Source organism: Barbus barbus, assembly GCF_936440315.1.
Source record: "Barbus barbus genome assembly, chromosome: 32".
Taxonomy (NCBI): Eukaryota; Metazoa; Chordata; class Actinopteri; order Cypriniformes; family Cyprinidae; genus Barbus; species Barbus barbus.
In genome coordinates, this window is record NC_136760.1 from 15,902,301 (window position 1) to 15,929,098 (window position 26,798).

Below are 26,798 nucleotides of genomic sequence, written 5' to 3' on the forward strand. Positions count from 1 at the left end.
ATCAAATTTAAGGTCATTAACATTCCAGGTGAAGTCAAGTTTAGTTTAATAACTCATTAGGCCAGAAACCAAAGAATTACAACCCTCATTACAGCCAGTGTGTGACATGTAAAATTGACCATGACAAAAATCAGGAACAGTTTACAAAATAAAACATCATGCCTGGGCAGTATGTAATAACACTTAAAATCACTCAAAACAGCAGATCATTTATGATCTGGAATTATCCTGGAAGATTCACAAAAAGAAACTTAAATAGCTGCCAAAGACTAATCCAAGTCTGTCCAGACTGATCCAATAAGCTCTGCTCTCTCCAAGATCAGGAGTAGAATTAGCAGGATCAGTTAGTAAGGTGCTTACCAGGAAGTAATAAGCAGCTGAATGCTCTTCCCATGCTTACATCAGCAATAGCCAAAACATGCCAACAGACATATAAAGGGGTTAGACTATGGCCTTTTTTAGGACATGTCCTGTGTTCAAATATGTCTATGTCTCTGCTAAATAGAAGGTGAAAATAATTGATGCTGTAGGTCACGACAATGACATGAGGATATAGTACATCTGGGTCGATTTCATACTATATAGAACATAACTTTTTTAACAGTAATGAAGTTGGGTCCTCATCAAATGTAGTAGCTACTCAAGTATGCAATTTAGTTGCAATGTCAGAACAAACGCCCAATTCCAGCCAATCAGAATCCTTCTTACTTCAAAGAGCTTAAGCATTAAAAGGCAACATACATATACATATATATAATTTTTATTTTTTATTTTTTTTACCTAGAATATTCTGATGGTGCACTGCCTTCTAATAAGGCAAAAGTCTTCGGTTTCTTAGCCCCGCTCCCCGGACACATCTGTTCTGGAGTGTTTGTTCTGTTCTGGAGTTTGGATAGCGGTATGAAATTCTGTGAATACTTGCATTTATTGCTTGCTTTAAAGCAATCCACTTTTTTCACTGTAATTCCACTCTCCTAACTGCTGTGGTGCTCCAAAGTCACAAAAATGCATGCAGTTGCTACATGCAGTTGTTTTAAAGCAGATGACGACGTAACTGCAGTATGCAATTACACAGGATGTTATCATAGATTGGCGTGCACACTAATACAATTATAGGCTAGTTATCATTCTTGGTGCGAACGGGCCTTAGAATCTTTCAGAACAGAAATAAAACATTATTTTTTTTAAAAAGGGCACGTTTCCAGTCACAGTCTATATAATATATATATATATATAATTTTTTTTAAGAATTTTTCAGAGTAAACAGAACAAACAAACAACATTGTCTTCGACTTCACACGCACTTACAAAAAAAATAAATAAATAAAAAGGGGGAATGAAATGAAAAAAAAAAAAAAGTACAATAATAAATACAGGTTCAGTAACTAAAAGGTACCATAGTAAGAGCTGCAAAACAGTCAACCATTAGAAATGCCCAAAGGTAATGTACAATTCAACCTTCATAGGAAACATTAGACATTGGTTTGGCTGCTTGTTTGTCTAAATATTCGAGAAATGATCCCCAGACAGCAGAAAACTTTTCAATGGCATTAGACCTCAGAAATCAGAGTCTTTCCATTTGTATGACAGAGATCATGTCCATAGTCCAAAGTTGAAAAGAGGGAGGTGAAGATGACTTCCAGGGCCCGTATTCATGAAGAATTTTAATGCAAAAAGTAGCTCCTAGTGACAAAATTCTAAGAAAATTCTTAGAAATGTGGGCGTTTACTCTTAAAATTAAAGAAAAAATCCTAGTAAAGAAAAAAGTCATTCAGAAAGCATCTTAACCCTTAAAAGAGGTCTTAAGGTCAAACTTGTTAGGAGTACGGACGAGGACTTTTAAGGGGCTTAAGAGTTTCTTTAACAGCGGAGAAAATGGACGAAAATGAAGAGGGAGAAGAAATGTGTTGCACACAATGTATGACAGTGAGTTAATAAGACACTACACATTAGTTCGTGCAGGGATCAGGTTTGTGACTGATCTTATTAAAGACATGCTAACATCTCAGACACCACGCAGAATTGCCATAGCGCCAGAAATCACTACATTAACATTTGGCAACTGGAAAAATGCTACTATGCAGCAGTGATGATTTGGGTCTGTTACAGCACTTATTAGGCTTATATGTCTCTGTTAATTTCCTATAAAACACAGTAAATATGCAGGGCCGGCGCCAAGGGGCATTAATCTGTGTCATCATTGGAATATCTGAAGGCCAGGTTTTTCCATCACTCATCATTAGAACCCATTGGCTCTCCATTCTGACTTTTACTTGCTCTTATGAAAAAGTACCATAGTTCTTAACTGTAGCATTTGTTATAATAAGGCTAGCCTATTAATCATTACCAGGCCAATAATGACTTTCTTTTATTAATCTATATTGCATTTGTTATGAGAAACAACAGCCTTTAGAAACAATAGCTACAACATGCCACAGTGGTAATATAAATCTTTATATAGTAGATTATCTATTATAAATTCTACAAGTTAGACAAAATTTACCACACTAAACAAGCCTACAATAAAACGCGATAAATTATAGTAAAGGTGGTCATGAGAAGTTTAAAAATATTTGAATATTATGTTAGTGCTGGTGCAATATTATGTGTTCTCCTCTTTTCATCAGTCTTTTTAGTTTGTGCCTTTTTTTAGATGGACACAATAGAATTCAAATAGATGACATTTTACACCATCAGCTTCACGATAGGAATGGCTCGCGCAAATCTGCTCACACTTCGAGCGCGCTGGTGAATGCGCACAGAGTATAGTGTGATTCGCACGCCGCTCGTGTACAATTAAAAGAACTGCGCTTCAGTCATGTTGTACTGGTAAGCGCTCCGTTCGGTTCATACATGAGGTTATAAAAGCACCGAAGGAGCAGATTCAAATAATTAATAAATAGCCTGATTCTAGGTTTTCATTAACCGTGGTATAAATATTGGGGGGGGGGGGGGGGTTGTACTTGCTAGTTTACCTGCTGTACTTGCTGTCTTGGGTTACCTCCCCCCCTATAAACTATGCCCCTGAGTTTGGTCTTGCTATAATGCAAACGGTGAATGACCTTGAATTGTATCAACTGATGGTCAAGCCTTTATATTAAAATTAATCCTATAGTGTTTGTCAGTCACAAACACGTGTACAAACACACCTGCAAACTATTAGGCATAAATGTTGACTCAAATTTCTCTGAAAAGCGCAGTAAACAAACAAACAACTTGGATCATTCAAATCCTAAACTGTATTCAAATGCATAACCAGACAACCATTAGTAGGCACGTGTCCAGTATTTCCAACCATGATGTTTTCTGCAGTTTTAATTATAATAGCAACAATAGTCAAATCTATTTGTTTATTTGTAGACTTGAAAAGTCAATGCTGTACAAAATAATAACAGTTATTATTATTATTATTATTATCCACAAATAACCGGACATCATGCAAACTAATCTAAAGAAATCCTTAAGAGTCCAGCTGAGAAACAAGTAGCGCTAAAGAATTAAATAATCTGCAAAGTATGGTTAAATACACAACTGTTTAACAAAGCAACTAGTACCTAGATTAAACTGTTAGATTCATATGGATTAATTTTATGATGCATTAATAACTTTAAAAAAAAAAACAAAAAAAAAAACACACCCATTTACCTAGCTCTGTTTTGACCAAACCATTTTAGTCCATGTTGCTTTAAATGCTAATGGGTAATACTAATCTCTTCTGTGGGGTGACGAGCAGACCGTAAACTTCAGACGCGAAACTTGCTAACTAGCACATATCAGGAAAGGCAAGATTCATGCAAAGATTCATAAGAAGCCCTTATACTCCCTTCTTCTGTAGGTGAAGCTGAATCATGAATCACTTCAGCGGCTCAGATGTTGGGAGTAAATGACGACTGCTATGTTCATTAACAACAAAACACCTCAATCGCTTAATCGGATACATCTGGTCTTCCCCTGCAACAGAGTCAACACAATGGTGGACAGCTCTCGGCTCACTCCGGACAGGTCTAAAGTAAAATGTTCATCTTGATTTTTGCCGCCACAAGTCTCACAAAATCCTGTGGGAAACACTGCAATATACAATGCTATTTGGGGTCACATTATATATACACAGAATATTACATAGCTATATTGTAATAAAATATAATATTGTGCGCAATCCGTCATGCCCACTGGAGTCTTGTCAGTAGGTCACGCATGCACCGGTAGCACTGAAGTAAGCTAACCCTGAAACATAACCTACTCCAGAGCAGGTTATGTTCAGAGAATAAGTTGCTACTTACTCTGAAAGTTGCCTCCATTTTTGGAACCGAAAGCAGAGTTCATCCTCTTACTTACCTTTAAAATAACTGGGTATATCACCTAACTTTAATTTTATTAAAGATTGAATGAATCTTTATAATTTGGGGTCTCTTAGAAAGCAGGATAATTATGTGTTAGGTGCAAACCTAAGATGACTAACAATGCTGCCTATATAGGAAGCTTAGTAGGATTTTTAAGCAGTCTAAGACTGGTAAAAATTATGTTCTTCATATGCTTGTTTCTCATGGTACTGAAGTCTCAAGCACTTCATGTACTACAGCAATTATTATGGGAAGATCTAAAGCTATAGATCTTCCCATAATAAATTAAACTAAAGCCGATTAGTCGCCAGAAGAGATGAACGGCAGCTCGCGTAAGTGTTTTGAATACTTGGTCGCAGTTCTGTTGTTTAAATTATTTACTTGCTGCTAGGAAGGCATAGTTCGTTTCCTACCTATTTCTACTCTGCATTTTCGTTGAGGTTTTTATGTTTGATTGCACTTACTGGTAATTAGAATAATTTGCACCTCAGCTGAGAACGAGCCTGTGTGATTGTGCTAAGTGATAGTTTCGTCTTGAGCTATTAGCAGTCCTTTAACCTTATTGGCTGGGCTGATCAGAATGGCCGGCCACAGCTGTTTTCACTCTAGTTTCCTAGACTGTATTTATTTGATGTCCGAGGGCTGACGCGGAAGCTGACCGAGCACACACTTAAGTATCGTTTTTATCTTCCCTCACACTTTCCTATCCTCTACGTCTATCATGCGTTTCCAAACCATTCCGGTTCTCTCTCAACCTCGCTCTAAAAACACACGCAGAAGGATACGTAACCCTGCTAACCTGCGCCCTCTCTCTACATTTTCCACTGCACCTCTTTCTTTCTCTGTGGGTCTTTGGAATTGCCAGTCAGCTGTCAGCTGCTTTTTCCTTACAATGTACACTCAGCATCCTGGGCTTGACTGAAACCTGGATTCGTCCAGAAGACTCAGCAACCCCAGCTGCTCTCTCTCACAATTTCTCTTTCTCTCACACCCCTAGGCAAGTTGGCCGGAGTGGAGGCACTGGTCTGCTCATTTCAAACAATTGGAAATACTCAACCCACTCTCCCCTAGGCAATCTCAACTCGAACTTCAATCTCAATTTGAATCTCATGCCATTACGGTAACAGCTCCTATAAAACTCTGGATTGTGGTAATCTACCGTCCCCCTGGCCAAATTCTAGCAACCTTCCTAGATGAGCTGGACGGACTGCTGTCCGCTTTCATGGAGGATGGCACTCCACTCTTAGTCTTCGGCGATTTCAACATTCACCTAGACAGGCCTTATGCTACAGACTTCCATTCCCTCCTAGCTTCATTTGATCTCAAACGCCTCACCACTACTAGCACGCACAAATCAGGCAACCAACTTGACTTAATTTACACACGCAATTGTACTACAGATAACATTCTGGTACAACCACTACATATCTCTGACCATTTCTTCATTACATTTACTTTAAATTTTGCTACCCAGGTGCCACCATCTCCCTTACCGGTTACTTTCAGACGCAACCAACGTTCCCTTTCCCCATCCCTTCTTTCCTCTGTAGTATCCTCCTCGCTTACCCATTTCTCATCTCTGGATGTGAATGCAACTACTGACACTTTATGCTCTACCTTAACCTCTTGTCTAGACGACATCTGTCCTCTTTCCTCCAGACCAGCACGGGCTGCCCCTTCTAACCCCTGGTTATCCGATGTTCTTCGTGAGAATCAGACCAAACTCAGAGTGGCAGAGAGAAAATGGCGCAAATCAAACAATACGTTGGACCTGAGTAGGTATCAGTCTTTGCTTTCATCTTTCTCTACTGATGTCCACACTGCCAAATCTTCACATTTCCACAACAAGATCAACAGCGCTCCAGACATGCGTAATCTCTTCAGAACATTTAATTCTCTCCTCTGTCCCCCTCCTCCACCTCCCACCACTTTGATAACCGCTGACGACTTTGCCTCTTTTTTCACAGACAAAGCTAAAACAATCAGTAACCAGTTCAGAACTCCACAGGACCTCCAATCAACCACATCCACTGCTCTAACTCCCATCTTCTCCTTCTGTCCCCTCACCGAGGCAGAAGTATCCAAACTTCTCCTCTGCAGCCATCCTACAACATGTCCTCTCGACCCAATCCCCTCACACCTTCTCCAAACAATCTCTCCCACACTCTTACCGGCACTCACACACATTATCAACACATCTCTCCTCACAGGCATCTTCCCCACAGCATTCAAGCAGGCTCAAGTAACGCCACTGCTCAAAAAAAACCTACATTAAACACTTCTCTTTTAGAAAACTACAGACCTGTCTCTCTCCTTCCATTCGTAGGGAAAACACTCGAACGAGTTGTCTTCAACCAGCTCTCACGGTTTCTTTCACAGTACAACAAACTGGATGCTAAACAGTCAGGTTTCAGGAGTGGCCATTCAGAGACTGCACTACTCTGTCACTACAGCCCTGCGAATTGCAAAGGCAGATTCCAAATCATCAGTCCTCATTCTGCTGGATCGTTCTGCACAGATCTCAGGCTGCCTGGCGGACATCTCGGCATGGATGAAACAGTGTTAATTTTGGCAGGCATTTTTGATTTAGTCTTTATCTTGAGACGAAAATGCTTAATAGTCTTAGTCACATTTTAGTCATTTGAGTCTTTCATAGTTTTAATCGACAAAAAGTCACTGCATTTTTGTCAACTTTTAGTCATTACTTTTAGTCAAACTGCAGTTACCAACATTTATTTTGGTAGCTATTTTATATGTAGTATTCAAACAAAAATAGTCATCAATTCTTCTCTCTTTAGACCAAATCAATTAAGCTTAGTTATGAGAAATTTGAAATCAAGGATTGAATTTGGAAAAACTGGAATAACTTTTAATTTTTTGGTAGAGATATAAATTGAACTCATTTTTCAGATACAGTAGGTTTACTTAACAAGTATACATTTAACATCTTTTGTTGGTTAACATTTATGACAGATAATTAGGAATGCTGTCCTTTTAAGATGGAAGGTACGTATGTAATAGCCTACTGACATACATTCAGTTTTCACCCACCTGTTTAAGCTCACTTAAACCATAACGGACTGTATTTCCATGAGATACTCTACATGAGAGACATTTGGACTGCTGTGTGTGTATTTGAGCACTGAGGACTAATCGCACGCTGTATGAGAACTGAAGAAGTGGAGCGTGCGCGAGAGAGAGCACTTCTATCAGCGCGTTTCAGCCTATCGCACCTTCACTGACTTTAAGCTAATCGACAATGAATTGTGACTCCCGGGAAAAACGGGACGTCTGGTCACCCACTCCCTAACCCTTCGGGAGCTGAGGCCATTGTTTCAGATCGCTAGTTTGCGTTTTGTTAGCCTATCCGTCCACCGCGGCTGCCATGCAAACGCACCTTATCCAATGACAGAGACGCACATTTTGAAAGACAAGACAGTTAACTTAGCCTATAGGATGTATTTTGAATGTCCGGTAGTCCTCAAATAACATTTTAGTCCCGTCTTGTTAATAAAGACGCGCATAAGTTTCGTCATAGTTTTTATCATCAGATATTAGTTTTAGCTCGTCAACGTCTCGTCTTAGTCACAGAAAAAAGGTTCGTTGACGAATATTTTTCATCGTCTTCGTCAACGAAATTAACACTGGGATGAAAGAACATCACCTACAGCTCAACCTGGCAAAGACGGAGCTTCTTGTCTTCCCTGCCACTCTGACTCTACAGCATGACTTCACGATTCAGTTAGGCTCATCAATGATTACCCCATCAACTTCGGTCAGAAATCTTGGTGTAATCTTTGATGACTAACTGACCTTCAAAGAGCACATTGCAAAGACTGCTCGATCCTGCAGGTTTGCACTACACAACATCAGAAAGATCAGGCCCTTTCTGACAAAACATGCTGCACAACTTCTTGTCCAGGCCCTTGTCATTTCTAGACTGGACTACTGCAATGCTCTTCTGGCTGGTCTGCCATCAAACACAATCAAACCTCGACAAATGATTCAGAATGCAGCGGCACGACTGATCTTCAACGAGCCCAAAAGAGCACGTTACACCTCTCTTCATCTCCTTGCACTGGCTACTAGTGGCAGCTCGCATCAAGTTCAAGACACTGATGCTTGCATACAGAACGACCACAGGCTCAGCCCCTTCCTACTTCCACTCACTTTTACGAACCTACATCCCCTCCAGAAGTCGGAGATCTGCTAGTGAGCTACGCCTTGTGGTACCATCACAGAGAGGCTCAAAATCACTCTCCAGAACAGTCTCGTTCACCATTCCTGGCTGGTGGAATAATCTTCCCACCCCTATCCAAAATGCTGGATCCCTGTCAATCTTCAAGGAACAACTGAAAACTCATCTCTTTCGGCAATACTTGACTTCATCCTAAACTCAAAAAAAAAATTACTCTTTCCCTCCATCTTTCTGTCCCTCCCTTACTAGCTTGTACTTATTTGAACAATGACTGAGACTTGGTGTTACGAGCACTTCCTCTGTCTGATTGCCTCTTCAAGATGAATCGCTTTTTGTATTCACCAATTGTAAGTCGCTTTTGTCGTCTGCCAAATGACTAAATGTAAATGTAAAGCTATAGGCTAGTACAAGTTTATCGGTCATTAATATGGCACATCTGTTAACCAGAGACTCTAAAGACGTTATGGATTCAGTGTTTCCGACAGGTTTGAAGGCAATGTGTGGTGGTCAGCCCGGGGGGGGGGGGGGGGTTGCAGATGAAAAGAACGATTGGATAGGGGTTACGATTGGATCCCCTAAAGGGATTTCCTAATTCCTAAAGGTTAATAATTAAAAAAGACTGTTAATAATTGGTTACACAGAACTTTATTACATTAATTCTCTCCTCCTCTCCTACTCTTTCTTCAATGCCTAACAAATCTATTTCTTTCTCTCCCTGACCTTGTCTTTCTGCTTGAGCAGCACTAGTTGAAGCCTGAAAATATTGTAAACAATAACATAACTAATTACACTGGTCGGACTAAGCTCCGTTTCAGACTGATACCTCCGGTTCAGGATGGTCCTCATCCTCAACACGTGCCTTTTTCAGTCGCGGAAAATACTTTTCAATACTCATCTGGATTGAAGCAGCAAACATTCGGTGTAAGAGTAAAGAAACGACATAATTTCTAATATGTTTATTTGATTCACAGCTGCTACATATAGTGTTTTGACCTCGACAACCCAACTAGGCTAGCCTACATTTTACCGCAAACTTGCGACTAGTTAACTTTCTAAAGAAGGTGCAATCGCGTTTGCTAAGGGTCGGGACTTACAGTAACATCAACACACTGAAACTATTGTATTCAGAATATAAAATATTTTATAGCACTTTTTAATCTGCGATTGTGTGTTAAAAGTGTTCACGAGATACCAACCTTTCGCCAGCCGTCTTCTCTCCACAGATGATCCAGACAGATGTGGTGTGCACGGAGGGGAGGGGCTGTGTGCGTGTGTGTGTGTGTGTGTCACTCACGCGTCTCTCCCTCACAGAGAGATGAAGAGAGAGCAGGGAAAGGAAATGCAGTTGAACGAATTCACGAATTCGTGTTTTAAATAGCGTACAAAAGAATAACGAAACGCAATATGTGACGGTCGGTATTGATTTTTATTTTTTTTGGTCGGTGTGGAATCTGTGGCGGTCGGAATTTAATCTGTGGCGCACCGCCACAGATTAGTCTATGTGTGGGAAACACTGGGATTTGTGGATGTTTTCAGCCAACAAGCCATAAACGGCATCTAAAAACAGGGTGATGATGGGATAAAACTAGTTTTAAATTACGCTGTGGCTCAACATTTGCAGCCTCTTCTCGGAACAGAGAGGAGCCATTTGTGCTCCCAGTCCTGAAGGAAGCTCAAATATCACATAAATAAAGCATTACTCTTCTTTATATTTTTGGAAGGGAAGGTGGAAAACGGTTCGAAATGGATGATAAACTGCTCAAAGAATCTGGACAATATAAACTTTGGTGTATTTGTGGGCTTGACCAGACATTTTGTCTCAACACCTTCTGGCTACAACTCCAATTTCTTTTGAAGCATTTGTGCTGCTTGTCATCTTTTAAGATAGCAATGCAACAAAAATTGCCATATCAGATAAAGTTATTCAGATTAATTAATAAATCAAATAAACCAATCTGCTTTAGAGTCACTGACGCTGGAGTAGAAAGCTAATGTGAATTTCCCAATCTTGTGGACTCGTATTGAAATTACTTGATTTTGCCTGTTAAAAAAAAAAAAAAAAAATTTCACTGAACAACAGTAAATGTCGCCACATCTTATAATGCTGCAAAATCTCACAGTGAGAGAATACATTTGTGTGATTTCATATTTTATGCAATCACATTACCGAAGTAGTACATGTGGAAACGATGCAAGAAGTCATTCAGTTTCACCTTAAGAAATAACCAGCTGAAATCGCTTTGACCTCATAAGCAAGTCATTGGTATGTCTACATAATTGACCCTGAATGCCAAGGCCACCCTCACAAAGCTTAATAACCCCTGTAACAAACACCAACAATCCCTCACTTTCTCTTGCAGATTCCATGCTCATTAATTCACAAACAATTAACAGAATGTAGGCATCATGTGGAAAACAGCAAGAAATTTGGCAGCAGCAGACCTCTGGTCTATAGCACTGTTTTTGGCCTGGGGGTCTGGCTACTGTTGAACTCAAACCTGGGGTCTAGTGTGGGGGGTCTGGAGTGAGGCCCAGTGTTTTGAGTGAGATCTTAAAGAGCTGAGGCCACAGCCAAGAACCACTTCAGACAGTTGCTTATAACGAGAGGATTACTGACTGGCAGACAGAAAGGCACACACTAATTGCACAAACTTCCATACAGGCACATACACAAAAGACGCGCACGCACGCACGCACGCACGCACGCACACACAGAGAGACAGCATGTCAAAAGATTCAGAACATGAAAAGACACAGCAGACTACAGACATGGACGAGAAGAATAAGACACCATGTGAAACGTTGCCAGTATTCCAAAGGAAGTGCAAAGGCAGCCTGCAAACTTTAGTTGCGCAGGGATAATTGTTGAAGACAGAAAAAGCTAAAAGTACAGACAGGACTATAAACATTACTGACATACGTAGAAAAACATACTGTCACAAAATACATACAAAATTAATGCTTAAAGCATTCATGCATGATGTGGTGGATTTACATGCACCATTTTTGCATCACAATTTAAGTAAATTCAACTTGAGGCAATTCTAACAGCAATAGAATCTACCAAGTCAGTGCAAGTTGTCAACCATCCTGATCATGCACATGCATTGCACCCACCCTTTAACTGGCGGAAACAAACAGTTTTTACACACAGCATAATTTTAGGTGTTCTAATAATTAGATGAAGAAAATGATAAATTATCAAGTTACATTTTACAAAAACAAACCTATTGAACATTAAATTAAATACAACAACTAATAAGGGTCATTTTGCAGTGTAAGTGAATATAAACATTACATTAGGTAATTAAACTGCATAAAACTGAAACTCTTGAACCACTTTCTTACAGTCTCCTGGTCCACGGACATTGCTTTGATTCAATATACAGTGCCCTCCATAAGTATTGGAACAGTAAAGACAAAATTGCTCTGTTGGCTGTGGAGTCAAGACATTTGCAAATATGATTAAAAGATGAATATGAGACAAAACTACAGAATGCCACATTTTATTATTAGCCGTTTCAACACATACATGTTTTACCAAATAAAAGGAACAGCACTTTTAGAGTCCATCCTATTCATTGATGTGAGCATAAGCAGGGGTGTGGACCAGTGGCGGCTGCTGGTCTTTCAAAGAGGGGAAGCTCATTTTCGGCCTACATCATAAAAATTGTCCATTTATTTATACGTAAATCGTGTGCAGTTTGCTAGCTGGCTAGTTCACCGCCTGGCCTACTGTATGAATGAATGAATGAACAAACGATCTAAAAAAAACATTAAACTCGGCGGAGGAAATGTGGGAATTAGGTTAAACTGAAACAAGGAATGTGGTGTATAATTGTGTGAAATGTATAATGAAAATTAGCCTGCAATTTCTCCAAGCAAATATCAAGAAATAGGTTACAGCAGTTTGTCTTTTGACTACACTTGCAAAGTCCACTATGGGACTGAGCTCGAATCAGTGTTGCCAACTTCTTTCGATGGAAAGTATCTGATGACGTCATGCGCTAATTAGCATATTCATGACGTCATCGCGTCATATTGCCTTTTACATTTGTTTGTCTCTCTGTGCTCATACTGTAGCCAAATTCTCAATAAAACTGTTTTCCTTTATATATTTTACTGTTTATGTTGCATTTGTTTGTCTCTCTGTGCTCATACTGTATTTTAATGCAGCCAAATTCTCAATAAAACTGTTTTCCTTTATATATTTTACTGTTTATGTTGCATTTGTTTGTCTCTCTGTGCTCATACTGTAGCCAAATTCTCAATAAAACTGTTTTCCTTTATATATTTTACTGTTTATGTTGTCAGTCAACGGGATAAATATGAAATAGTGACTGAAACGCAGCCCTTTAAGAATACATAACCAGCTCTCCCTCCCAAGAAGTTAGTCTGCACAAAAATCCTAATTTATAATTCCTGTGCTGTGATTTCAGCTATATTTGCATGTAAAATTAGAGAAGCAACATAATATCTATTTGAACTGAACGCGCTGCTCCTCTCAGCCGCTCACTGAACAGAGAAAGAGGTGCGTGCGCGCTGACCTCGCGCCGTTGCGGCAGTACCAGCGATCAATGAGACTCGCTAAGGTTTGTCAAAGAAGTCGCTAGATTTGTCGCTAGTCACTTTAGGGGAGAAAGGTCGCTAGGGTGGTCTGAAAAGTCGCTAGGGTGGTCTGAAAAGTCGCTAAATTGGCAACACTGGCTCGAATATCTTCAGCATCAGCGACTTCTTTTGATTGACAGCGATTGTGTCCTATAAGGAGATGCAGTCTTTCGACAAACCCTCCAATCATCACGCAGAAGCCCGGAGTCCAGCCCCGCCCACTCCTCCATTCACCCCCAGAGACGCTGAGTGTCCGGGGGCGGGACATAATCGCAGCATTTATCCAATGAGCGTCTAGTTTCGAAGCACTGAAAAAAACTGTTCAAAGCAGCCCCATAGATGTCAATGGACGCTGGGCTTCAACAGGCAAATACACTGATGCTACGTGAATATATGAGAAGGAAATCGAGTCACCTGCTATATGTAGCTGATTCTGAACTCGTCTTCGAGATGAACGTGTTCTAACGCATTTTTAATCAATAAAATGTTAACACAATAGTACATGTTTGACCATTAATTTTTTTGACATTATAGGGGAAGCCGAGCTTCCCTTGTAGTCTTAAAGAAATCCCCACTGGTGTGGACTAAAGTCACATGACTCGAGACTTGACTCAGACTCAAGTCCCAAATTTAATGACTTGTGACTCGACTCTATATAATTAAAAGACTTGAGACTCGTCTCGCCCTGCGTCCCAATGTGCATACTATCTACCCTATCTGCCCTAAATAGTATTGAAAATTACTAATATCGCATAGAATTTAGGGTGGATAGTATGCACATTGGGACGCAGGCTTAGACTTTGACAGCAATGACTCGAGACTTGACCCCTGTGACTCAGAAAGACTTTATGATCAGATCAGTGTCGTTATCACTTTAGACGGGTGCAGCGTGCTCACGCTTGAGACAGAGTTAAGGGAACCAGAGACCGAGTTCAGTGCAAAATAATTATTAGATAAACCTTGATTTAAATGTAAAACTTAGCTATTATTTGAAGGAAAAAAAGCAGCAATTGGCCTAATGATCATTTAAAATACTTTGTGAATTATAGTCTATATATAACTATAAAATATACAAAATTTTTCTCCCTCTTCACCAGGCACTTATTTCACTTTTATTTCTTTCAGGATAAATAATTGAATTCACGTGTTGTAAATCAGTCTGTATAGCACATAGCTCCTAAATTTAGTGATCAACTATGCATAGCCTTTTATAAACTTAACATTTAACGTACAACATTTTGTTACTCTTAGTTATAAAGAATGGTAGCCCAGCATTTTTGAATGACTGTCTTCATGCGTTTGTCTGCATCCATATTGCAGGTTTCCTCTCACATGTAAAGTATGGTAGCAGTTATTTCTTCTAGTTCTTTCTGCGCTTCTGCTCACGTTTTTAAATCGGTTTCATTGAGGTTCCAAATAACGGCCCATTGGCTTATAAAACCTAGAAGCATATATTCTTCTTATGCACACATGCAAAGTATTGCAGCTGTTATTTCTATGAAATTATGTTGTCTTTGCTATTCTGTTACTAATAAAATATTTTTTTTTTCACTGCTTGTCCCACCTCTGAGCATAAGTATTGGGACAGTTGAACTTAAGGCAGATATAAAAGATTAAAAGCTATTATTTAGTTGCAGATCCCTTACGCACAATCACAGCAGTGAGTCTGTGACCCATAGACATCACCAGACGCTTGGTCTCATCCTTTGAAATACTTTTCCCAGCCTTTAATGCAGCCAATTCCAATTGTTGCTTGTTTTGGGGAGTTTCTGCCTTTACTCTCCTCTTCAGCTGGTGAAATTCATGTTCAATCGGATTTAAATCTGGAGATTGACTTGGGCAATCTAAGACTTTCCATTTCTTTGCCCTTATAAATTCCTTGACTGAACTGGCAGGGTGTTTTGGGTCATTGTCCTGATGCAATATGAAGCACTTCCCAATGAATCTGGTGGCCTTTTCTTGAATATTGGTAGGCAAGGTGGTTTTGTACCCTTCTAAATTCATTCTGCTACTGTAATCATACATTAAGTCATCAGTAAAGTTGAGAGGGCCTGTTCCAGAGACAGCCATGCATGCCCATGCCATGACACCACCTCCTCCATGCTTTACAGATGAGGCTGTATGCTTGGGATCAATTGCTCCACATTTTTGCTTTCCCGTCACTTAGATAAAGGTTCATCTTTGTCCATAAACACAGTTCCAAAACTCTTCTGGCTCACCTTTGTGCTTTTTTGCAAACTCTAATCTTGCCTTTCTATTTTTGGTGCTGGTCAGAGGTTTGCATCTTGCTGTGTAGCATCTGTAATTCTGTGTCAAAGTCCCCTGAGGACAGTAGATTGTCAGAGCATCACCCCAGCTTTCTGGAAGTTGTTGGTGATTTTACAGACACTTCTTTTAGGGTTCATTTTCACAGCTTTTATGATTTGTCTGTCATCTACTACTGTTGTTTTCTCAGCCGATCAGGTCATTGCTGGTGGTTTCCAAACGCTTGATGTCTCCATGGCCTTTATTTTTGCTATAGCTCTAATTGACTTCCTCTTTTCTTTTAGCATCCAAATTGCTTGCTTTTCTCTCAAAGTCAGCTCCCTCATCTTCATCCTGGTTTGTGTGTGTGTCATCATCGAATGCAAGATTCAGAATACACAAGTAATGGATATAACTGATACGACACATTCCCTGCTTTTAATATCTGAAGAATTAATGCAACAGGACACAGCTGAACACAGGCAACTGTTCCAATACTTATGCTCACATCAGATAGAGGGATGAAACTCTAAAAGTGCTGAACTTCTTAGCTGGTAGAACACCTGTGTTGAATCACCCAATAATAAAATGTGACATTGTGTAGTTTTGTCTCATATTCATCTTTTAATCATATTTGTATATGTCTTGACTCCACAGTCAACAGAGCAATTTTGTCTTTACTGTTCCGATACTTCTTAAGTGCACTGTACATTCATCCCAGAGTTTCACCTGCCATTATATTATATTATTATATATAGGGCTGCACGATAAGTCTCATGCGATTGTTATTCGCATCTCGTCAGTAAAGCCGGATCTGTGATTAGTAGTGTTGCGAATAGAGATCGACCGATATCGATTAACTGATATTTTCCCGATATTTAAGCATTTTTCCATAATCGGATATCGGTTTTGTAATATCGGATTCCCCGATAAACACAGTCATCTTGTGGACGTTTTGAGAATTGCGCGCAGGATCGCAATTGCAGCGCATCTGAGGGGAGACGAGACCAACAACAACAATGGCGTGAAGGTACTTGATTTGCTGTAGTTCGTAAACTATTTAATATTACAGGCATTAATGCACAAATTAGATGCGTTACATAAATGCCTGATATATAGTTTATGCAACTTGGCTCTAAGAAATATGATAAATAAGATACTCTGTCAAGCCCTGTCCCTAAAAAGATATAACTTTGCCTGAAATAACACAGCCATGAATTAGCGCATGTTGGAAATAAAAGCGCTGAATTGAATTCTCTCTCTGTGGTCTATTAGTCTCGTGAAGTCGGAGTCACGTAGATAATCCGTCAAGTCCTCTCCAAATAAAGATGTAATTTTGCATGAATTAAATAATACAGCCATGAATGATTGCATGTTGGAAATAAAAGCATTGAATTTAATTCTCTCTCTGTTGTCTATATGCTCATCATTAGTCTCGTGAAGCCGCTTTCATATTGCAGTTCACTCAGCGGGTTGATGCTCAAGAAATGCTCAGCACGGCCACTGCATGTAACTTTTAACAAGATTCACTTTTTTGAAGGACCCTAAATTGTGTTAACACTTACTATATAACCATTATTTTGTTTATAAACATCTAAATTAATACAACTCAATGGAAATTCTCTACAATCGATCGCAGTTTGAGTAGCCTATAGCTCTGTGTAAATGCATAATAAACCGCGCTGTCAGCAGCATAATTTAGAACGACAAAAAATAGAGCATGCCAGTTGAGAAATGCAATAAAATACAATGCTTGTTATATTCCAATATTCCAGAGAATATTATTCCGTGAATTAACATTATCCAGTGAATTATTCTTCACTCTTTAGCCTATTAAACAGCTTATAAACCTACTAAAACTGTAGTTAAAAATGAAGTTGATATGACTCCTGTCCTTTATTCATTTTCTCTATTTGAAAACAGACATTCTATGTTTATTTTGCTTACTGCTAATATTAGTGTTGCTGCTAAAGCTTTTTTATAAATAAAATGTTTTTTTATTGTTGTAATACGAAGATTAAATTCAACATGCCAGGGCTCTAGACTGCGACCAAAAATGGTAATTTTTTGCGAGTTAAAATTTGACGTGGTCGCATTTGTACGAGTGCATGGTCTGCGCTGCTCCAAAGCGTCTGCTTCATACAGCGCGCGCTGCCAGCCGCAGCACATTATAGCAGGAGTCAGATTTCACTGATCACGTGAAGAAAGGTGCTTTCAACTCGAGTGCTTCGTGGGTAGAGCCTGGTTTATACTCGCCGTGCCAGCACGAGCGCGAAGGTGCGCGTCGCGGATGGAGCGCAACAGAGGATTTTGTTTTCAAACTAAAGTAAAAGACCGCTTCTTAAACCAGAGAAGGTGAACATGCTGGTGTTCTTGTAGAAAAAACATGCAAGTCCTGTCAGCGACAGCCAGTTTAGTTTTACTTTTTTGTTTTCGTTTTGAGAAGCGTGTTATCTTTGCCGTTTACCTCACGTTACGCTGTGGAGGCTTTCCTTAATTAAAACAAAATATATATTAATATTTATTTGCTTCCTCAGCGTTTGCTAAACATTCTGTAATATACTCGGTATATAAGACAGCATGTGATGTGTCCTGTGCCATGCCTCGTCTTATTCATTTTTGTTGATAAATGTTATGTAAGCTAGTTTGTCATTGTCAACGTACTGTTTTATTGTTGTTGTGCTTTTTAATTAAGAATAACAATGAATCCATCTTTTGTTTTAGTCTTAAAAAAATTAAAGGTGTATAGATATAAACAAAACACAATGATCTTTTCTTGTAAAATATGACACCAAGATCGCAAATTTGAAAGTGAAAGCGCACGAAAAAAGGAATTCCTGTTCACAAAATTTAAATCACAAATAATACAGATGAAAAAGAACGAGTTGAATGTTGAACACTTTCGTTACCATATACTATAAACTATGATAAAAGTTCATCAGCATGCATTGATTAATCAAATGTTCAAATGTGCAAAAACAAAAAACAAATTGCAACCAAATTGTGCGCTCGTGCGACCAACTGAGAAAGTTAGTCGCAAAAGTGAGATCAGTGGGAAGAATGAGTCTAGAGCCCTGCATGAAAGACTGCTAATTCTCAAAACATTTTTTGTTAAGATGACTGAAAGGAGGAAAAACCAAAGTGAAGTATGTACTTGCTTCACGCAGTCATTTATTTACTTTATAACAGTAACTAAATATAGGTTCTGCATATCGGTTATCGGGCACATAAGCATGCAAATAATTGGTATCGGTTATATATATATATAAAAAAAAAATCTATATCGGTTGATCACTAGTTACGAACTTTTAATTTATAGTCTAGACAAGACAAGAGACAAAGCACAATCAGAAGTGTCAACAAAAGGTAGTTTATTTTTACAATCTCCATCACGTGCTTTCAGATGGAGCAGCGTTTAATACACAGAGCCGTAGTTCACCGACAAGCTACGCAATATCTTGTTCATAATAGAAGGCGATTCACCTGCGATTATGAATGCAATACTGCGTAGCTTGTCAGTGATCTGTCAGTGATGGAGATTTACTACTAATCACAGAACCGGCTTGACGCGCATACTGACAAGATGCGCATGACAATCGCATGAGATTTATTGTGCAGATCTAATTAGGGGTGTGCGATATTGAAAAAAAAGATCAATATTTTTGGGGATTTTTTTCGATAACGATAATTAGACAATATTTTGCTGAGTGTGTTATTGTGCTGATATCTGACTACCGTGAACAGCTGCAGTTTTTGATATTCTTCATATTCCGTGTGGTCAGTTCACATCAGTGATAGAAATTAATCTTTTCATAGAAGTTTAAATTGATTTTTACCTTTTATGGGTAATTTTACCTTTAACCCTCTGGGCCCTGAGGGTGTTTTGGGGGCCTGGAGAAATTTCAACATGCCCTGACATTTGTGCTTTTTTCAGTTGCTTATAAAAATATAAATGGCTAAAGTCTAATAACACTGTAAACAGCACAAACTGGGCTACAATAATATGTTAGCAGCATTTATGTACATGATTGTGTTTTTGAGAAATCAACGTTTACGAGTGGTTAGTGAAAAACTAAAATTTGACCATAAGATCACTGAAATAAGACCATAAAACACATACAGAACAATTGTTCACAAGACTTTTGAGAACCAGATCTTGTAGCCTAGAATTTTTGCTTCAAAATTATGTGAAAATCATCTTGTTTATTTGCTCACAGAAAACAATACTTTGATTTAAATTTTTAAAAGACATTTTTTGTGATTGAAAGCCAATATGCGAGGGAGTGGTAATGTCCTTGAATATTAAGTGATTTTCACCTGAGAGACAAAGGGCCCTCCCCTAAAGCTGCTAATGGGCCATCAGTGTGACTGTGACTGAGGTAGGTAAGAGAGAATGTGAGGAGATTGAAAAAAAATGGGTTTTTAAAATTATTTGTATTTTATTTACAACACAGTATAATCAAAACATACATAATGAAGGTCAAAAGACACATTGTGCACACTGATCTAACCACACAGATGTGAACAGACTTTGACTCGTTCCAGCAACAGATTCTGTTCAACAAGTGAAACAAATAAATCATACCTGATATTTACGTGTTATTTAAGTGTTTCTGCTACTTTCCATGGATTCAAGAAGAAACTGTTGAACTTCTGATGTTGGTGCAGCGCTCTCAGAGGAAAACAGTTGGAAGAGACTGAAAGTCAGCAGGATTCATCATCTGTGGTGCAGGTGTCTGATTCAATAAAATACAAACAACCAAAAAAAAAGGAAAAAACATTTGTGTGCATGTTTATATCAGGAGCATATTTTATAATTATATATATATATATATATATATATATATATATATATATATATATATATATATATATATTGTAGTCATAGACTCATTCATGCTTTGTAGTATCGTAAAAAAAAGACATTTTATTTTTGAGAAACTAATTACTATTGTTTAGCACGCTATTAAAATCTATTTTTGAACAGATTATTAATCATAAACATGTTCTAAACATACTTCGACTCGTAGCATTCATCATGTTACAATGTACTCTCATATTACTTTTATTGTTTTATATAGAGCATGAAAACATACTCGCGCCGTAAGAAAAATTAAATACAATGAATTGCCCATCATATTTCAAATATTTTAGTCAGGAATTATAGTTTGGGGAAAACCCAAGAATGATTTTGTAGTCATATAGCCATCCTGAACATCATGTATGATTTTATAGTATAAAAGATATGATTCTGCAGTCATAGACTCACGCATGCTTTGTACTATAAAAGGATGTACTTCGTACTATAAAAAAAAAATATATTTTATATCTGAGAACTATTTGTTATCGTTTAGCACGTTATTAAAATATATTTGTGAACAGATTATTAATAATAAACATGGTCTAAACTGTCTTAGATGCGTAGCATACATCGTGTTGTAGTTTGGGAACAACCCAACTAGTAATGTGTTCAAGTTTATGTCACAATAACACGTTAACTAATGCAAAACATAAACATTACTTACTCATCAGATCGATCTTCTCTTCTGAATGAAATATTGTTCTTCTTTTGAGGGAAATCCAGCCTTTACTCAACGCGTCTTCTTCCAGAAACTAACAGTATACCAGCGATGAACAGTCTCCGGTCTCTTTGTTTATGTTTGGCGTCTCCATGCGTGAAGGTCACGTGGTTATTTACATGTGAACACGAGGGGGCGGGATCACATTACAAATAAATAGTTAGACGGGACAGACTGAACATCGTGTTGGTTTCATACGGATTAATTCATCACAGAATATTCGATATGACTTACTTCATTTGAAAGAAGACATTCCAAGCTTTCTATAGATATAACTCATGTTTCTGTGTTGAGTATTCGCTGAGTTATACTTCATTTTAGTGACGCATTTCTGAAAACAGATCGCGGAGACGGAGAAGACAGAGAGCGCACCCTGTTTGTTTTCTTTATTCTTCAAAAGCACAAAGTTCAGTTGTTATCATGAGTGTATACAAATAAAAGTAGACCCCTTACAGATTTGAATGGTGTATTGCTCTTATCTGAACGATCAAAAATGCCAGAGTAATTCAAGCTCATTTCTGCCTTATCAAGAAAATCTTCCCCAAAATGCGTATTCGCGTTTGTCGGGCTCAGAGGGTTAATATAGCCATCTTTTTTTCTAAAAGTGTGCATCTTTTGAGTCAAATTGTTACATTTAATCAGTCATTTAGAATAACAAGACATTTAGGCTGTTACCAAACAAATGAAACCAGTTTCAACAAAATTAATATTTGCATAAGTTGCATCTGAAGTGACATATTATTTACACACTGTTTAATGCAACTCAGATGGACATGGAGTGCTTTAACCTGCACTTACAAATGCATAACGTTTTGATATTTTAAACATAAAACATTGAATACTGATATTTGAAATTATTTTATCTTTTGATGTGAAATTAAAGTTGCCAGTAGGTGGCAGTAAGTCACTGTTAACAAGGGAGTCATTGCGATTGAACCAGATCGTTTAAACGGTTGATTCATTCAGGAAAAAAACACTCATGTTCCTCTAAGACGCAAAACAGCACTGTGGCTGTTTGGAATGATTTTTGTTGGAGAAATATGCAAAAACAGGAACTGCGCATGTGCAGTGTTTAATGCATGCGCGAGCTCTGTAGGGGTGTTTTGTTTGGTTTTTGCAAAATACTCAGTGTCAAATTGCACACCGTTAAAATAACAATCACGATATTAATCGCAGACGATATATAAAATCGCACACCCCTAGCCCTAATTTTACACTTACACACACACACACACACACAGGCTTTGCCTATGCTCTTTCCATTTAAAATGAGACAACCACTGCATTTTAAAATCACAATCCAAACAATGCTGCTTCATACATGCAGCATGAGCAGTTTTTAATCTTAGATTGTATAAATCAAAATCTGAATCAAACACACAATGGTCTGACTTTAGTTTTAAAAAACTAAACTACATAACATATCTGGACAAAAAAAAAAAAAAAAAAAAAAAAAAAAAAAACAGTAGACTGGAATGAGATGCAAATTCACTCTCTGACAACAGGTGGCACTTACAGAACAGCAGCCATACAGTATTTCCTTGGATACTGCTCTAAACAAAGCAGCGCTGTGCTTATGAACACTTCCTTAATTATGCATTATGTGGAGGTAAGATGAAAAGAAAATATCAAAACTTTTCTAAAAGATAGTTCTCTCAGAGATACATTCATATAATATATGGGTCGTATGAGTAGCATCAGCTTCCATGTCACAAAAAAGCATCTTCTTTTACAGCCTGCCTGGGCTCAGCTTTCACAGAAAGTGCTGAAGAGGCAAAGACAAAACCAGTCCACAGTACATACAATCAAGTCAAGTTCTAGTGAAGACCTTATAAGAGGTGAATTTTCTATGTATGCAGGATATTTTCTTGCTCTCAGTGTTTGAGCTGACAGTGATCAATCTGAAATGGCTGTTAAACAGCAATGGCAGCGCAACATAAAGTCGTGACGTGTTGTCAAGTATGGTGACCCATACTCGAAATTGGTGCTCTGCGTTTAACCCATCCAAGTGCACACACACAGCAGTGAGTAGTGAACAAATGCATACACACACACACACACACCGTGAACACACACCCGGAGCAGTGGGCAGCCATTTATGCTGCGGCGCCCGGGGAGCAGTTGTGGGTTCGGTGCCTTGCTCAAGGGCACCTCAGTCGTGGTATTGAGGGTGGAGAGAGCGCTGTACATTCACTCCCCCCACCTACAATTCCTGCCGGCCCGAGACTCGAACCCGCAACCTTTCGATTACGAGTCCGACTCTCTAACCATTAGGCCACGACTTCCCATTCTGTAACATTCTGTAAGTCTTAGTGTACAATGAATAAAAGACATAGGATGGCCAGATGGGGAATACACAGCAGGTCTGTGGTATAATGTACATGTCAGCAGAACTGAACAACCGATTCAGATGCTGTATAATCTAAAAGCAGCAGTGCTCTTTGAAATGAACACCTGAGCTTTGATAAACTGCAAGATATAGTGATGACAAATGTACTATTGCTAACAGTGCTCGGCTGAGTATGACCTTCACATCACATTGTTTTAAACGACTGAACTGCTCACTTACTTCCCCCACAGTTAATGATGGGGAACACTAAGGCCACCGCACTTAAATCTAAAACTTCCTTTAATAAAGCAATAAAGAATTAGATCATTACATTTTTCAGACAGAATCAAAGCATGAGTTGACATCTAATTTTAGAAATAATGCATAAACAAAAAAGGGGGAAAAAAAAGAAATGGAGAATATAAAAAAAAAAATATATATATATAAAATGTTTTAAAAAAACAAAACAAATTAAAAGTTTTACAATACTGCATATTAAATATATTGCCAAATTTCAATGATAAGCAATTGCCTGAAATTACACACATTTGAAGGTTTTCTAGGTTTGATATTTCTAGGTTTTCTGGGAACATGCAAATGGTTAAACAATATTTTCATTTTTGTAAATCTATCCAAAAAAAAGTTAATCTGTTAATCAGAAAAATCTATCCAAAAAATTTAATCCGTTAATCTGAATTTGCCTGAAAAATAATAAACATAATAGAACTAGAAAAATATTGACTATATTAATATATATTTTTTATGTACATATACATATATATATATATATATATATATATATATATATATATATATATATATATATATATATATATATATATATATATATATATATATATATATATATATATATATATATATATATATATATATATATATATATATACTTCCATAACATTTACAGGCCTTAAAAAAGAAAAAAAAAAAAAAGCCCACACTCTTCACATTATTTGATATTTCTAGGGTTTCCAGGACCATGGAAACTTTAAACTCACATTTATTTAGATTTTTGTAAATCTATCCATGAAAAACAGTATAAACTGCTGTTTAAAGTGGACGATAATTACCGTATTTGCTGCAGCTCAAAACTTCTCACATCACATTCCAAGACCTCTCTTCCTCAGCTTTGACCTCACCATTTCAGAAACAACAGCACTGGAATGCCAGTATTACCAGGCCACACACTGGGCCAGCTAACACCCCAGACATTAGACACCTGTTCTACCGCTGCAGTTTAGAATGACCCCCTCCACAAACACAGACAGCCGTTAGCTACCAGACTAGTGAAATTTGCTACTACCAAGACTTCTGCCAGCAACATTTACTGCATCAATATGCAATCCTTCCTCTGCTTCATCTTTTATTTTGCACAGAGTAGGTTGTCTGACAACCTCATTAAATTAGCAAGTCCTGTTGTTCATGTTCTGACTTTTGAAATATATATTTATTTATTTTTATTTTTTTTAAAGAAGTCTTCTTCGTTCCCTCAATGATTCTTTCATTTCGTTGTAGTTGTAAAATTTACTAGGAATTTCTGAGTGAAAATTTCTCCACTAAATTTTTTTTCTGTGTAGGTAAACATCTGATCAGCTCTTTGGCAAATTACACAGTATGTTACTAATATCAAAATATCTAAAACAGCCTGTATGTTACATCTCTGCAAAAAGAATACATATTTAACCCGCTATTCCCAGGTTACATGCAACTATATTGGAGTTCAAGTCAGTGCAGAGCAGCAAAATTTTCTGTTGAATGCTCTCTTTTGCTTGCATACGGACTGCAGTTTTCTAAAATCCCTGTATGCTGACATAATTGTTCAAATTTATCTAACCTAAACACTAAACAGCCAGATGCACTTACACTTGGCTGAGCCGCATCTTGTACATGTCTCAAAACACCTCCTGATGTTTTCTACATTCAAATGCATCTTGGAAGGGATTTAAACATGGTCACGATGGCTACCCAATCAGTTAAAATGCATTAAGCACCCAAGTGTAAATATTCCCTGAGTGTATATTTGTATTAAAAGCCATGTGATCACAGTTTGACGATTACAGTGAAACCAGTTCATGTTTACAAGACATATGAACTTTATTTTAGACCCATAAACAGGTAATGACCTGAAATGGTCTATTCACAATCACCTCAGTTCAACCCACCATGATTTCTTCTCCACTTCAAATGGCTATGTTCAGTATTTCATATTTCACTAATCCCACAGGACCTCCAAATACATTCCCTACTGTCAGTACATATTAGACATGGAATTAAAAGGGATGTAGGGAATGCTCTGCAGTCTAATCTCAGAGAAGAGCTATGATAACTGACCTCTGAGGACTTCAGTTAAACCCACACATAAGGCAATGTGTTCCCTCTCTTGTGTTTAATTACTTGCACTCTAAAAGGTTGCAGCTGTCAAAAGAGGGAATGATCGGGTCATGGATCATAACATAAGCCTGTCAAATGACACTGCGAGACGACGAGTGAGAGTGAGTGTGAAGAGGTCAAGAAGAGGGGAGTCAGAGAGAGTGCAGACAGGGCACTTCTGAGCAGTGATATCTGACACAGCAGATCACAAGTCTCAAACAAACCACTGTCATTTCCCACAGGGCAACAGGACTGCGATAACTCTCAGTACCTATTTGAATGAAGGTTAGAGTGCATTCGTAATCATTTCATTACTTGAATACTTTAAATTTCACTAAAACATATTTGCCCTGGGTCAGAGAATAAACTATCACACTGCTTTTTCTGCTTTTACATTCTAGTGGGCTGTTGCTAAGGAAGATCCCAGAGGGCTGAACCTATCGAAGCCTCAAGGCCAAGTTATAAAAACATGCCATGAAATGCATAAAGTTTATTCCGTTTTCCACCATTTCTCAGTTTTGCCAAGAGGCCTTATCAACTAGGGTCAAGAAATGTTACAGAGTACAGCATGTCCAATACTAACCATATGCACGATTAGGAATTGCAAAACACAATCTACACCATGGTTCCTCAAATCTTTCCCTGGAGGTCCAATCTCTTGCTGAGTTTAGCTCCAACCCTGATCAAACTCACCTACCTGTGATTTTGATATTCATACATACACAATATTGCCAAAAGTATTGGGTCACCCCCTTCTAATGAACATGCTTGACTACCTTAGAAATTTCTGAGTATAAATCTTAATGTTTAAGCATATAATGATATTCTAGGGAATTGCGTGCTTCTAATTTTATAGCAACAGTTTGGACAGGACCCTTTTCTATTCTAACATGACAGTGCCTCTGTGTATAAGGCACGGTTCAAAAAGACATGATTGATTCAGTCAGTGTTCTCAAAACTCATCACCAAACACCAATGACTTGTATAGACAATATAAGAAGAAAAAAGAAAAAAGAAAAAAAAAAGCGTTGGGACACCCCCTTCTTTAGAACAGAAAAAGGCACTAACAAAACTGTGGCAACAAAGATGGAAACAAATTGTATTTCCATCTC

At 38.1% G+C, this 26,798-nt stretch overlaps 1 protein-coding gene across 2 annotated transcripts in view; it reads right to left on the minus strand.

Annotated features, from left to right (window-relative positions):
• Window positions 1-26,798, minus strand: part of LOC306852335 (MAGUK p55 subfamily member 7-like) — a 156,471-nt gene that overhangs the window by 128,414 nt on the left and 1,259 nt on the right. The gene's annotated exons all lie outside the window — the stretch shown is intronic.